The 16,679-nt window shown below is 37.5% G+C and overlaps 1 non-coding gene across 1 annotated transcript; it reads right to left on the bottom strand.

Annotated features, from left to right (window-relative positions):
- Positions 1–1,747: 1,747 nt before the first annotated feature.
- On the bottom strand, positions 1,748–1,820 carry TRNAR-CCU (transfer RNA arginine (anticodon CCU)). Its single transcript has one exon. It is a non-coding gene; the product is annotated as a tRNA-Arg (tRNA).
- Between the last annotated feature and the right edge of the window lie 14,859 nt (positions 1,821–16,679).

Here is a 16,679-nt window from a genome sequence, read left to right as displayed (position 1 = left end):
TGTATGGAAGTGTTGAATCACTATATTGTACACCTGAAACTATATAACACTGTTATGTTAGCTGTACTGAAATCAAAATAAAAACTCGATTTAAAAATTTAAACATTTTTTAAAATTAAAAAATATCCAGCAATAAAAATAAAAACACAAATAGAAGCAGGTTAAAAACTCTTAGAATTTTTTGGTGGCACTAGTAAAGGTATACATTCTAGAAGAGAAGACAAAGAATACTTGAAAAAATATCAAAAGTTATACGTATTTGTTTAGCTCTAATTTATCATATTTTAAGAAGTATTAATGTTGTAAGAAAAATGTTGCAGAAACTGAAATTCAAGACTTAAATGATACCCTTCAAACATCATCAAAGAGATTAAGAAATTTCTTTTAAAAAGAAATTATGATTATGATTTTTATGGAAAAATATATTATTGTTAAAGAAATTGCAATCTCTGGACATAGATATGAATCTCAAACCCTACAAGCAAAAAGACCAAGTTTGACTGGAAATCCCACAATGAGTCCATCTCTGTCGATAACCAAAATTTCCAAGTGAAGAATTTTGTTTTCTGTATCAGATACAATAATATTATCATTAAGGAAAGTTTTATTTATTTATTTATTTATTTATTTATTTATTTATTTATTTATTTTTATTAAGTTCCATTTGCCAACATATAGTACATCATTAGTTTTCGATGTAGTGTTACTTATGATAAAAACTCTCAAAAAAAAAAAAAAAGGAAAGTTTTATGATGCCAAGAAAATACGATGCCTATTTTGGTGCTCTAGATACCATCATTTGATGAAATATGAAGAAAACAAAACACTATAACTACACAAAAAGTTATAATTGATATCTGATGACTATAACAGCAAATGTGATATTTATGGGTCACAAATATTTGAGAAACTAAAATCTTTAAGCTGTTTTCTAGAATCTGCATCGATTTCCTCTGAAATATTACAATTTCAATATTGAAATGCTTGCAGCAAAAACTTACTGAATACATTTTCAAATATTCTGATCGCTCTGGGGTTATAAGTAACCTCCAATTTCAGTTGCCAGCGGCTAATATAGTTTCAAAATTGAAATGCACTTAAAACTACGTAAAGCCTGTAATATCTGAAGAAAAGTAGCAAGTAAATCAGAGATGATTTCTCTGGAAAATGAGATACTGGATCAAGTAAGCATTGAAATCATCATAAAGAATTCATTTCCATAAAACAACTATTAAAAAAATATATATTCTGACTGTGCTATTTGTAATTATTTTGATTAGATTTTTCATTTTCTATTACTTTATGCTCAATAATCTCATTTTTGTAATCTACAAAATATTTTTTATTTTGTAGAAATAAACTATAACTAATAAAAAAAGTTTCGCTTAAAGAAACTTATTTCTAATTTGCCCATTGTGTGAGCCAGCAGTATTCTTGATTTAGACATATTTATTTACACATGGTTGTGTATGACTATGTATAAAAATTATACAAATATACATTTTTAAATGTAATAAAAATGAAAATGGAAATTACTGTATTTTATGTTTTATTATATTTATTTCTGTATTATTAGTACTAATGTATTTTGTTTATACCCTAAAATGTTTATAAATAATATCTTCTTAATAGCACCATGATTAAATATGCTTCACTAAAATACTGCTTTAGCTATTTTTGAGAGAGTATCCAAAGGACTGTTTCTTTTTCCTTTTTTTTTAAAGATTTTATTTTTAAGTAATCTCTGTACCCAACATGAGGATCGAACTCACAACTCTGAGATCAGGAGTCTTATGCTCTTCCCACTGAGCCAGCCAGGCACCCCCAAAAGACTGTTTCTTGCATTTATTTTAATATCAATTTTTAATAGCTCTTACAGCTGAAAATTTTCCCTCAGAAAGATGTTAAGTAAGAAACATCGGTACAGGGGCGCCTGGGTGGCACAGCGGTTAAGCGTCTGCCTTCAGCTCAGGGCGTGATCCCAGCGTTATGGGATCGAGCCCCACATCAGGCTCCTCCGCTATGAGCCTGCTTCTTTCTCTCCCACTCCCCCTGCTTGTGTTCCCTCTCTCTCTCTGGCTATCTCTGTCGAATAAATAAATAAAATCTTTAAAAAAAAAAAAAAAAGAAACATCGGTACAAACATTAAGCTCAGTATATATCTTTAAACTTAGGAGAAAACGTTTAAGTAGTGAATGAGTATCATGTGAATTTTGACATCTGAGAAAAATTATAGGGATTTCTCTTTACATATTAGATTACATATAGACCATCTTGCCCATCATAGTGACTTTATGCTTCCATTAGCTATTACATTTTATGTAAGAAAATGTACAAATGGGATGTAATTCTATATCTGCATATCGAACAGCCTTATTCTTTTTAATTTTTCTGGCCAATCTCTTGGCAGATTTGATGAGTTTTTAGGGTAGGTAACAAGAAGTGGAGTGTCAGCCCCAGTTCATTTATGTTTGCATTAATAATAGTGTATTCAGTCTACATTTATTTGCAGGAAACTTCTAGACACTTGTGTGTATTTGAAGGATAGTTTAAAAAATTTTTTTAAGTAATCTCTACACCCAGTGTGGGGCTTGAACTCATGATCCCATGATCAAGATCATATGCCCTTCTTCTTCTTCTTCTTTTTCTTTTTCTCCTCCTTCTTCTTCTTCTTCTTCTTCTTCTTCTTCTTCTTCTTCTTCTTCTTCTTCTTCTTCTTCTTCTTCTTCTTCTTCTTCTTCTTCTTCTTCTTCTTCTTCTTCTTCTTCTTCTTCTTCTTCTTCTTCTTCTTCTTCTTCTTCTTCTTCAAGATTTTATTTATTTATTTGACAGAGAGAGAGAGAGCACAAGCAGGGGGAGCTGCAGGCAGAGGGAGAGGGAGAAGCAGGCTAGCCACGCAGGCACCCCAAGTCATATGCCCTTCTGACTGAGCCAGCCAGTTATCCCCGAAGGATAATTTAAATAAAGCTGGGTACTATAATCTGTAGATCTTTTTAGTCACATGTAAGCGGCAACACATGGAAATCTTCCAAAAAGGAATAAAGGGCAGCACCATCAACCTTCCATGTTTTAGGGATGCCTGAGTGGCTTAGTCAGTTAAGCATGTCAGCCTTTGGCTCAGGTCATGATCTCAGGGTCCTGGACTCGGGTCCCACATCGGGCTCCTTGCTCAGCGGGGAGCCTTCTCCCTCTGCCTGCCGCTCCACCTGCTTGTGTTCACTCTCTATTTCTCTCTCTCTGACAAATTAATAAATAATCTTAAAAAAAATAAAACAAACTAACAAAAAACCTGTCATGTTTTAAGCACCATCTTCTCTTGGTTACCCCTATACCTGATATGTGATCCAAACAAAGGATCCAAAGGTCCCAGGGTTTGTGTCTGTATTAAGTATTGGTAAAGTTTAATTTCTTTATTTTTTAAAGATAAAATAAATAAAATATTTCAATACTTTCTCTCTGCTCCCCAGTGAACCACATGCATACCCCCAGGGGTATATGCCTTGTCCAATACAAACCCAGACAATTGGAAATTCCCTCAAACTAGGGAAGCCATTAAGGATGTTGTGTTGCCAAAAAGATGATGAATATTCACTATACTTATGTATTTTGTGTATTATCACTGAATATGTTACCAAAAAAAAAAAAAAAATCCTAAACAGATTTTGCTACTTGGAAATGAAAAATTTTAGAATGCTTTTGCATATAAAAATTTAATGCTATATAATAAACTGAGGGTTTTACAGTAAATTTAATAGGAAATGGGTTAATATCTTATTTTCTCACAATCAACAAACTTAACATACAAAGACTTTTTACAAAAAATTTTTGAAACTGCTGGAGAAAGTTTTTTAAATTCATGAGGCATAAACAAATTATTCACAGAACTACGAATGACTGGGGAACATGAAAAAAAACTCATGAGTAATCAAAGAAATGTAAAATAAGTCACAAAACTATCATTATCCCTGTATCAAATTATCTATGGTAAATGGTCTCTAAGGATAGCCTTCCATAATTTCTCCATTGCTGTACATACATGTTACACATCTCATCAAGAGGTGACATTTAGGGACACCTGGGTGGCTCAGTTGGTTAAGTGTCTGCCTTCAGCTCAGGCCATGATCCCAGGGTCCTGGGATCGGGTCCTGCATTGGGCTCCTTGCTCAGCGGGGAGTCTGCTTCTCCCTCTGCCTGCCTCTTTCTCTCTCTCTGACAAATAAATAAATAAAATCCTAAAAAAAAAAAAAAAAAAGAAAGAGATGGCATTTATCTCTGCTTCTTTAGAATGTGGGCTGGTCTTGTCACATGCCTTGAACAGTAGAATGGGGTAGAAACGAGGCTGTGCATCTAATATGTAAAGACGCACATGACTTGATCATATGGTGGTTCTATGTTTAATTTTTTGAGGAAACTCCATACTGTTTTCCAAGTGGTTGTACCATTTTACAATCCCACAAATAGTACACAAGAGTTCTGATTTCCCTACATCCTTTTTTTTTTTTTTTAAAGATTTATTTATTTATTTATTTGACAGAGAGACAGCCAGTGAGAGAGGGAACACATCAGGGGGAGTGGGAGAGGAAGAAGCAGGCTCCCAGCGGAGGAGCCCGATGTGGGGCTCGATCCCGGAACGCCAGGATCACGCCCTGAGCCAAAGGCAGACACTTTAACGACTGCGCTACCCAGGTGCCCCTTCCCTACATCCTTGCCAACACTTATTATTTTCTGTTTTGTTTTGTTTTTGTAATAGTCATCCTAATGGGTATGAGGTGGAATCTCATTGCTGTCTTGATTTTCATTTCTCTTATGATTAGTGATGTTGAGCATATTTTCATAGGCTTGTGGGCCATTTTTATATCATCTATGGAGAATTTCTATTCAACTCCTTTATCCTAAAGAATTGAAAGCAGGGTCTCCGAGAGATATTTGTATGCCCATATTTGCAATAGCATTATTCACAATAGCCAACAAATATAAGCAACCTAAATGTTCACCAATGGATGAATGGATTAACAGAATGTAGTATAGACATACAAAGGGATATTATTCATACAAGGGGATATTATTCAGCCTTAAAAAAGGAGGAACATCCTGTTACATGCTACAACATAGAAGAACCTTGAGGACAGTTTTGCAAGATGAGAAAGTTCTGGAAATTTGTTGTACAACAATGTGAATATATTTAATGTCATTGAACTGTTCACTTAAAAATGGTTAAGACAGTTTTATGCCATATGTCTTTTACTGCAATTAAAAATTTAAAAATTTGATAAAGAGTTCTCAAGCAATTGGATGAAAATACCAATGACACTTAAATAAAATTCATAATCTTAGTCCAAGAAGTAATAATATAGGTGGAGAGTCATAAAGATGTTCATTATAGTGTTATTTCTAGTAGTAAATTACTAGTTTATTACTGAAATATCGACAACAGAATTAGGGTTAGTCACACGAATTGTGATATATCTATATGACAGATTATTTCAATGACATAAAAAAATTTATGAATGCTGAGTGAATAAAGCACAATAGAAAATTCTTTATATAGTGTGATCCTAATACATAAAAAATACATACACATATGTATGTACAGCTGTTTGTTATATATGTGATATAATCATACACAGACATAGTCTCTGTATGTATGTATATACATCTATATGTGTGTGTGTATGTGTGTGTATGTATCATGTCTATTATATACATGCATGTAACCAGTTTATTGAAGAAGCCAGACTTGGTAGGTTTCAAATGTAAAGTAACTTTATTCTTCCACACAACTGCCTTTTCCAAAGAAACCCTAGAGACTCATTCTTCCTGTCGCCGAGGTGAACTTGTGAGCAGGTCCTTTAGCTTGTATAGTCATTTGAAGATATTAAAAAGCCTAGGCTGGGGTTCAGTTGGCTGAGTGTTGGACTCTTGGTTTTGGCTTAGGTCGTGGTCTCATGGATCGTGGGGTCTGGCCCTGGGTTGGGTTCTGTGCTCGTTAGGGAGTCTGCTGGAGATCCTCTCCCTCTACCCCTCCCCCTACCTCCCACTTTCTCTCTCTCACATAAATAAATCTTAAAAAAAAAAAAAAAGCCTAGCTTAGGCTAGCATCACAACTTCAGTCTCTTGTTTTATGAAGCTTCTCTCTTGGCCCAGCTTAGGAAACCGGCAGTAGGAAAAGGGGATTGTTTGGTTGCTTCACAATTACCCACTTTGCTTTTTCATCCTTCTTCCTACTCACTCAGCTGCCTCTCTATCCTGCTGGATTGAAGGAAGGTAGGGAGGAAAGGAAAGGTCAGAAAAGATAACTGCCATCATCCCTTTGGACATGACAACGGTTTAAATGCTGATTTCCAGAGAACGACTTGGTGTTCTCTAAAAACCATCTCCCTGGTGCCACATAATCAATACTCTTGCCCTTTCTCTTCACAGACTTCCTTCCAACTTTCTCCGCTCATGAAGATGTATGCCACCCTTGCCTAGTTTCATGCTACTGTCTTCTCAGCCTTCACTCCTGGTAGCCTGTCTCCTTTACAGGTATCTTGGAGATGGTCTCTTTTGAGATGATTGCAGTCATGGTCCACGAAGACCAGAAAAACAGGGATTTTTGTTTCACTGAACTCTCAAAGTTCAAAGTGCACACAGATGATTTTTAGCTTGGGCTCTCCCCCCCCCCACCCCCCCAGTGTCACCGATGGCTTCCCTCAGCCTCTCCTCTTCAGAGTTTTTCCAGGAGGGAATCAGATACTGGTACTTGTGTCTACCAAACTCCAAAGAACCCTGGCCCAGCCATCCAAGCAGTTTTCTTGAATCTTCATATTTGGATCAAGGTGAGAGAGAAGCACACCTCCCACAGATGTGGGGAGGAGCAATGTATCTGTTTCAGGACAACTCTCTCTGAGGCAGGGTTTCTCAACGATAGCATTGACATTTGGGGCCAGGTAAGTATTTGCTGTGGGAGGCTGTCCTGTGCATTAAGGGATGTTAAGCAGCATCTCTGGCTTTTACTCACTAGATGCCCCCACCCAGTTGTGACAACAAAAATGTCTCCAGATATTGCCAAATGTCTCCATTGGAGAGGCATTGACCTAGAGGCATTCTTTCTATAAAGCTTCCTACTTCCTAGTGACTTCTTCACCTTTTTTTTTTTTTAAGGATAAAGTGGGTGGTGGGCTAATGCTGGCAAAAGAGAACCCCAAATGCAAGTTCTTCATAGATGGTGCAGTATCTTGCTTTAGAATGTGGGGACACTTGGCACACTGAAACCCCAAGATAAGAATAATTCTATTTAACAACTTGTTGTCCCAAGTGATAGAAGAGATAAGAAAGCACACCAACATATTAATAAAGACTATCTCTGCATGGTGAAATCATTGGTGACCTTTTAACATGATAACTTTAATATTTTATACAATGAATTTCTAGTTCACGTACAGAAGTAGTTTTAAAAAAAGAAGACCAAACAAATCGTACCAACTTTGAAAACCTAACTCAGATGCCATCTCCTTCATGGTGACTTTTCAGATCACCAACCTAGAAATCCTTTTTTAATTTCTGGATCAATAATTGTGATTGGGGCGCCTGGGTGGCACAGCGGTTAAGCGTCTGCCTTCGGCTCAGGGCGTGATCCCGGCATTGTGGGATCGAGCCCCACATCAGGCTCCTCCTCTATGAGCCTGCTTCTTCCCCTCCCACTCCCCCTGCTTGTGTTCCCTCTCTCGCTGGCTGTCTCTCTCTCTGTCGAAAAAATAAATAAAATCTTTAAAAAAAAACAATTGCAATTGGCTTCTATTGAGCCCCATAGCCCTATACACACACACATAGTCTTCATAGTAACCCCGTTAACTAGGGTTTTTGTTCTTCTTGTTTTGCAGATGAGGAAACTAACTTCAGAGAAGCAAATAAGTTGCCTAACTGGTCTAATTCTGGAAACTGATAAATGACAGAGCTGTCCCTCAAGCCTGAATCTGTCTCTTTAGTCCATTTTCTGCCCCCCCCCCCACTGTACTGGTCACTGCGCACCTAGAACTCAATGGTGTTTTAAGTGAACTTAAACATTACTAGGACATTTTTTTCTTTGTCTGTGTAGTATTGCCCAACAAAATTATAAAGTTTCTTTGTTATCGAGCTTTCATTAAATATCTTCATGGAGGGTCACAGGGTAGGTAGATTACTGAAATAGTGCTTGGGTAGAACAAAATGGCAGACACCTATAACTTATATATAAACACGAGACTAACCCATAATTTCTACCATAATTATTCAACATCACTTTGTAATGGCAAGAACATAAGTCATGAACATGACATGAGGATATATAATTAAGCAGATGACCCACTGCCTAAATATTCATGTTATTTATATTCATGGAAAAGAAGAAACAGTTAATATATACTGTAAAAAAGACATTGTTAGTCATACCAAACAGATTTTAGAACAAAATTATTATGTAAATTCAACATATTCACTGTACCAACCTATTTAAAATGCAAACTCAATGTGATGATAATGGCAGAGCCTATGATCATTAAAAAGAGAGGTTAACAGTTGAGGAGGCACATGGCCCAGGGAGACCCATGTCTCCCTAGAGAAACAAGAGCAAACCGATCTCCACTTGATGGAGGAGATGAGACACCCCAGATATGACAAGACATTGGTCCTAGTGGCTCAACAGCTGGCCTCTGAGGAGAGTGAACAGGTTGCAACTTTTCAATCCTATAACTGTGTGGGGTGGTAGAAAAAGGAACTGATATGTGTGCCATGGAAAATCGCTTCATTTCTGTTAATGTAGCCAGAATAGGTACAACTGGTCTTCTTCCGGAAAACTAATGAAAACAGCAGGGTTAATACTAAAACTCAAAGATGGAGACTTTATACCAATGGCACTAAAAAACGGACTCTGTCGACCAACATCAGAATTAATTTGGACATGCTAATTCTTGGTCCTGGCACTAGAACTAAGTAATCAGAATCTTTGGAGTTAGGACCCAGGAATTTGCATTTTAACCTGCTCTTCAGGATGATTCTAATGGATGCTAAAGTTTCAGAGACATGGGTCTATACCATCCCCACCACATTCAGCACCCTAACAACAGAAGGAGCCTCCTTAAGAATCCATTTAAAATGTTAGTTTCTAAGTGTGCTGTTCAAGACAGTAGACATGAACCACATGTGGCTACTGAGTACTTGAAATGTGGCTGGTCCAAGTAAAGATGTGTTGTAAGTACAAAGAAAACACTGGGTATCAGAGATTGAGTATGATGAAGGAATGAAAAATACCTCATTAATAATTACTTATATTGACTACATGTTGAAATGATAATATTTTAGATATATTGGATTCAATAAAATGTATTATTTGTTTCACTTGTATCTTTTTATTTTTTGGTGCAGTTACTGGGACATTTCAACTTGCATATGTGGTTTGCATTATATTTCTATTGGACAGCATCGTTCTATCTAATTGCCTTAAATAAAGGAGATTTTTTTCCTAGCCTACATTTTCCAGTTCTAAACTACCAAGAGCTTATTTCTAGATAGAAACTACCAAAAGCAGAAAGAACAGGCATTTTTTTCATGTTTAATAGGTGACAGACCTTGTACTTAGCATCTTGCATGGATTACTTCATTTAATCCACACAAATAGAGATAGACACTATTTTTTCTCCATTTTTTAATTTAAATTCAATTAGCCAACATATAATACATCATTAGTTTCAGATGTACTGTTCAATAATTCATCAGTTGCATATAACACCCAGTGCTCATCATATCACATGCCTTCCTTAATGCCCATCACCCAGTTACCCCATCCCCCCACCCACCTCCCCTCCAGCAACCCTCAGTTTGTTTCCTAGAATTAAGAGTCCCTTATGGTTTGTCTCCCTCTTTGATGACTTGCCACTCAGTTTTCCCTCCCTTCCTCTATGATTCTTTATGCTGTTTCTTATATTCCACATATGAGTGAAACCATATGATAATTGTCTTTCTCTGATTGACTTATTTCCCTTAGCATAATACCCTCCAGTTCCACCCACATCAATGTAAGTGGTAGGTATTCATCCTTTCTGATGGCTGAGTAATATTCCATTGTATATCTATACCACATCTTCTTTATCCATTCATCTGTCAATGGATATCTCGGCTCCTTCCACAGTTTGGTTATCGTGGACATTGTTGTTATGAACATTGGGGTGCAGGTGTCCGTTCAGATCACTACATTTGTACCTTTGGGGTAAATACACAGTAGTGCAATTGCTGGGTCATAGGATAGCTCTATTTTTACCTTCCTGAGGAACCTCCATAGTGTTTTCCAGAGTGGCTGTACCAGCTTGCATTCCCACCAACAGTGTAAGCGGGTTCCTCTTTCTCTGCATCCTTACCAGTATTTGTTGTTTTTTCTCTTGTTAATTTTAGCCACTCTGATTGTGCGAGGTAGTATCTCATTGTGGTTTTGATTTGCATTTCCCTGATGCCAAGGAATGTGGAGCATTTTTTCATGTGTCTGCTGGCCAGTTGTATGTCTCCTTTGGAGAAATGCCTGTTTATGTCTTCTGTCCATTTCTTGACTGGATTATTTGTGGTTTGGGGTGTTGAGTTTGATAAGTTCTTATAGATCTTGGATACTAGCCCTTTATCTGATAGGTCATTTGCAAATATCTCTCTCATTCTGTCAGTTGTCTTTTGGTTTTGTTGACTGTTTCCTTTGCTGTGCAGAAGCTTTTTATCTTGATGAAGTCTCAATACTTCATGTTTGCTTTTGTTTCCCTTGTCTTTAGAGACATGTCTAGCAAGAAGTTGCTGTGGCTGAGGTCACAGAGGTTGCTGCCTGTGTTCTCCTCTAGGATTTTGATGGATTCCTGTCTCACATTTAGGTCTTTCTTCCATTTTGAGTTTATCTTTGTGTATGGTGTAAGAAAATGGTCCAGTTTCATTTTTCCACATATGGCTGTCCAATTTTCCCAACACCATTTATTGAAGAGACTGTCCTTTTTCTATTGGATATTCTTTCCTGCTTCATCAAAGATTAGTTGACCATAGAGTTGAGGGTCCGTTTCTGGGTTCTCTATTCTGTTCCATTGATTTTTGTGTCTGTTTTTGTGGCAGTACCATACTGTCTTGATGATTACAGCTTTGTAATAGTGTTTAAAGTCTGGCATTGTGATGTCACCAGCTGTGGTTTTCTTTTTCAACATTCCTCTGGTTATTTGGGGTCTTTTCTGGTTCCATACAAATTTTAAGATTATTTGTTCGAGCTCTATGAAAAATGTCGATGGTATTTTGATAGGGATTGCATTGAATGTGTAGATTGCTCTGTGTAGCATAGACATTTTAACAATATTTACTCTTCCAATCCATGAACATGGAATGTTTTTCCATTTCTTTGTGTCTTCCTCAATTTCTTTCATAAGTGTTTTGTAGTTTTTAGAGTACAGATCCTTTACTTCTTTGCTTAAGTTTACTTCTAGGTATCTTACAATTTTTGGTCCAATTGTAAATGGGATTGATTCCTTAATTTCTCTTTCTTCTGACTCATTTTTAGTGTATAGAAATGCAACTAATTTCTGTGCATTGATTTTATATCCTACCACATTGTAGAATTCTTGTATGAGTTCTAGCAATTTTGGGGTGGAGTCTTTTGGGTTTTCCACACTAAGGTATCATGCCATCTACAGAGAGTGAGAGTTTGACTTCTTATTTGCCAATTTGAATGCCTTTTATTTCTGTTTGTGGTCTGATTGCTGAGGTCGGACTTCTAGTACTATGTTGGACAACAGTGGTGAGAGTGGGCCTCCTTGTCATGTTTCTGACCTTAGGGGAAAAGCTCTGAGTTTTTCCCCATTGAGAATGATATTTGCTGTGGGCTTTTTGTAGATGTTTTTTTATGATATTGCGGTATGCTCCCTCTCTTCCTACACTGTGGAGAGTTTTAATTAGAAAAGATACTGTATTTTGTCAAATGCTTTTTCTGTATCAATTGAGAGGATTATGTGGTTCTTGTCCTTTCCGTTATTAACGTGATGTATCTCGTTGATTGATTTGCAAATGTTGAACCACTCTTGCAGCCCAGGAATCAATCCCACTTGGTAGTGGTGGATAATCCTTTTAATGTATGTTGGATCCTACTGGCTAGTATCTTGGTGAGAATTTTGACATCCATGTTCATCAGGGATATTGGTCTGTAATTCTCTTTTTCGATGGGGTCTTTGGTTTTGGGATCAAGGTGATGCTGGCCTCATAAAACAAGTTTGGAAGTTTTCCTTCCCTTTCTATTTTTTGAAACAGCTTCAATAGAATAGGTATTAGTTTTTCTTTAAATGTTTGGTAGAATTCCCTTGGGAAGCCGTCCGGCCCTGGACTCTTGTTTGTTGGAGATTTTATTACTGTTTCAATTTCCCTGCTGGTTATGGGTCTTTTCAGGTTTTCTATTTCTTCCTGTTTCAGTTTTGGTAGTTTATGTTTCCAGGAATATGTCCATTTCTTCCAGATTGCCTAATTCGTTGACGTATAGTTGCTCATAATATGTTCTTATAACTGTTTGTACTTCTTTGGCATTGGTCATGATCTCTCCTCTTTCATTCATGATTTTATTAATTTAGGTCCTTTCTCTTTTCTTTTTCATAAGTCTGGCTAAGGGTATATAGATCTTATTAATTCTTTCAAAGAGCCAGCTTCTAATTTCATTGATCTGTTTTACTGTTCTTTTGGTTTTTATTTCATTGATTTCTGCTTTAATCTTTATTATTTCTCGTCTCCTGCTTGGTTTAGGTTTTATTTGCTGTTCTTTCTCCTGTTCCTTTAGGTGTAAGGTTAGTTTGTGTATTTGAGAATTTTCTAATTTTTTGAGAAAGGCTTGTACTGCTATGTACTTCCCTCTTAGGAGTGCCTTTGCTCTATCCCAAAGGTTTTGAACAGTTGTGTTTTCATTTTCATTTATTTCCATGAATTTTTAAAATTCTTCTTTAATTTCCTGGTTGACCCATTCATTCTTCAGTAGGATGCTCTTTAACCTCCAAGTATTTGAGTTCCTTCCAAATCTCCTCTTGTGATTGAGTTTCAGTTTCAAAGCATTGTGGTCTGAAAATATGCAGGGAATGATGCTGATCTTTTGGTACCAGTTGGGACCTGATTTGTGACCCAGTATGTGATCTATTCTGGAGAATGTTCCATGTGCATTTGAGAAGAATATGTATTCTGTTGCATTAGGATGGAATGCTCTGTATATATCTGTGAAGTCCACCTGATCCATTGTGTCATTTAAAGCCCTTGTTTCCTTGTTGATCTTCTGCTTAGATGATCTGTCCATTGCTGTGAGTGAGGTGTTAAAGTCCCCTACTATTATTGTATTACTATGAATGTGTTTCTTTCTTTTTTTTTTTTTAAGATTTTATTTATTTATCTGACAGACATAGAGACAGCCAGCGAGAGAGGGAACACAAGCAGGGAGAGTGGGAGAGGAAGAAGCAGGCTCCTAGCGGAGGAGCCTGATGTGGGGCTCGATCCCATAATGCCGGGATCACGCCCTGAGCTGAAGGCAGATGCTTAACTGCTGTGCCACCCAGGCGCCCCATATGAATGTGTTTCTTTAATTTTGCTATAAATTGGCTTATAGGATTGGATGCTCCCATTTTAGGAGCATAAATATTTATAATGGTTAGAACTTCTTGTTGGATAGACCCTTTAAGTATGATGGTGTCCTTCTTCATCCCTTACTACAGTCTTTGGTTTAAAATCTAATTTGTCTGATATAAGGATTGATACTCCAGCTTTCTTTTGATGTCCATTGGCATGATAAATATTTCTCCAACCCCCATTTTCAATCTGGAAGTGTATTTAGGTTTAAAATGAGTGTTTTGTAGACAGCATATGGATGGGTCTTGCTTTGTTATCCAATTTGGTACCTTGTATCTTTTGATTGGAGCATTTAGCCCATTTACATTCATAGTAACTATTGACAGATATGAATTTATTGCCATTGTATTGCCTGTAAAGTCCCTGTTTCTGTAGATTGTCTCTGTTTCTTTCTGGTCTATGTTACTTTTGGGCTCTCTCTTCACTTACAGGATCCCCGTTAATGTTTCTTGCAGGGCTAGTTTAGTGATGACAAATTCTTTTAGTTTCTGTTTGTCCTGGAAGAGGACAGAAACCAAAAAAGCAAAGAAAAAGAAAAATGGGGAGAGGGAGAGAAAATATAATCTCCCAGGTGGACAAAACAGGTGATCCACTTGGTCCTGGGTGTATTTTGGTCTGTTTGTTAGAAGACTCTAATTCCTAAAATTGTAAAGAAAGCAGAATATATATATATATATATAGATAGATATATCTATCTATCTATATATATATAATAAAATTGAATAGGGTGAAAGGAAGCCAAAAAATGAAGAATACATCTATAAAATGTAAATGTAAAAATGAAAGTTAAAAAAAAGATTTAAAAATAAAGAATTGATAAAATAAGAAACTAATTGAAAAGGAAAAAAGAAAAACAGAAAAGGAAAATTTTAAGCTAAAAGATTAAAGAATCATGAGAAAAAAACCCTTGAGTTCTACATACTATTTTCCCTTAGCGCTGGAGTTTTACAGTTCTGCGTGCTTTGTAAACTTGGTATTCCCCTGATGTTCCAGCTGGTTTTCTGGGGGCTGGGCCTGCTGTGCTGATTTTCAGTGTCTTTGCCTGGGCAGAGTCACACCGCCCCTTGCTCGGGGGCCAGGGTTTGTGTAAGTTGCTTCGGGTTGCTCTACGTGGCACTGTTTAGAGGATGAAAATAAAAATGGGAGTGCCCCAATCCCCAGCCCCGGGGCTGAAAGATGGCGGCCCCCTCTCTTTGGTAAACCCTCAGGGAAAAGCAGTCTTCACTTTTCTGTGTGCCAAACTGCAGACTCTTGCAGTGCATACCCTCACCAATCCTCCCAGGGAGGGAGGAGGTTGCCATGGGCCTGCCGCTTGCAGTGCCCCCACTCAGAGAGCAGACACCCCGTTGTGCCACAGTTCGTGGTTTATGACAAACCAAGCTGAAAGCCCACTCCCGGGCTTACTGACTGTAGTCGGTTTCCCTGCTCCAATGCTTGGGAACTCTGCTGGCTCAGGCACCCCTGGTCTTTCTGTGAACCTGGGGATCCTGAGACCACATTGTCCCACCAGGGATTCTGCCCTGTTTCACCACCTGAGCACCTTTCAGGAAGGACATGTCTCACTAGGACAGACTTCTGACAGTTCTGATTTTGCACTCCACTGCTGTATCACTTTCCAGTAGTCAGTCAATAGCCCCTCCCCCCGCCGCCCCCGCTGTTCGTCTTCTGACATATCCCCTCCAATTCACTTCTCTGCACCTCCTACCTTGCAAAAGTGGTTGCTTTTCTATTTGTAGAATTCCAACAATTCTTTTCTTATATCTCTGGTTGAATTCATAGGTGTTCAGAATGATTGGATAGATATCTAGTAAATTCAAGGGAACAGAGGAAAGGAGGTCCACTACTCTTCCACCATCTTGCCTCCCTCAATAGCTACTATTATTACCCCCAATCTAATGATAAGGAAACTGAAGCTCAGAGGGAGTGCTCAAGGCTACCAGGTGATACATGACAGAGCCAGAAGTCAACTCAGGTCCATCTGACCCCAAAGCACCTACTTTTACCTATTTCCCTGTATTTCTTCTACTTGTTAGACAATATATTGAAAAAGAGAGTCATTTATTTTCAATAACATTTCTGTACATTAAAATGATGAGTATATTCAAACTATATCAGGTAGAAGCAGATCATTAGAAAGAAATAACGACTCTATATATAATGTGTGAAACCATACATATTTAAGATGCAAATCCAGTCAGAAAGTTAAACACAATATTCCTTGATTTTGCATCCGATCAATGGGCTTCTTTTAGTAGTTCCTATAAAAACTCTTTGTTTTTGTTTCTGTTTTTTTTTTTTTTTTTTTTTTTTTAAGTAGGCTCCACATCCAGCATGGAGCCCAACACAGGGCTTGAACTCACCCTCCTGAGATCAAAACCTGAGCTGAGATCAAGAGTCAGAGGCTTAACTGACTGAGCCGCCCAGGCGTCCCTCCCATAATAACTCTCAAGGCTGGTTATATCACTAAGAAATCTTTCCAAACATAGTTGGCAGTATTTAGATCAGAAACAAATCAAGAGAAACCAGGAACTTCACAGCTTTTGAAATACTCCATGTTATGTCCTACCAGTGTCAAGGCCCTGAACCAGCCTAGGTCACAGATAGGCTATTAGTTCGGGTGGATTTTTTTTTTTTATAGACAATTCTATTTACCAGAAGATCTGTTAAGTCATGATAAAAAGGGCACTTTTTAAAATGTAAGCTGGGCCATCATCAGTCTTTCTTTTAATGCCTAGCAGAAGAGCCAGGAAGATTGCCACCAACATATCATTCATACTGTTCTGTCAATATTTTCAACGGTTGGTAGAAGACATCACCAGGGCACGCCTCAAAATCAAGGGGATGCAGAGCAAAAGATGTTTAACAACAACCAATAACCTGTTTGGGATGTGTCCTCGAAAATGAATAAAGTGTGCTTTCCATCAACCATGTAGTAACCTAATAAAACACCAGAATATGGAGCCATGTACTGAGGAACAGAAGGAGGACGGATATCAGGAGCAGTGGTTGAAATTGCAAAGGTGTATCTCATGGCACCGGTATCTTTAAGCCTCTTCATC

This window comes from Ursus americanus, chromosome 20 (genome assembly GCF_024610735.1).
Source record: "Ursus americanus isolate L20-20 chromosome 20, mUrsAme1.1.p, whole genome shotgun sequence".
Taxonomy (NCBI): domain Eukaryota; kingdom Metazoa; phylum Chordata; class Mammalia; order Carnivora; family Ursidae; genus Ursus; species Ursus americanus.
Note: the sequence above shows the minus strand (reverse complement) of the source record. Positions and strands in the feature narration are given on the sequence as shown.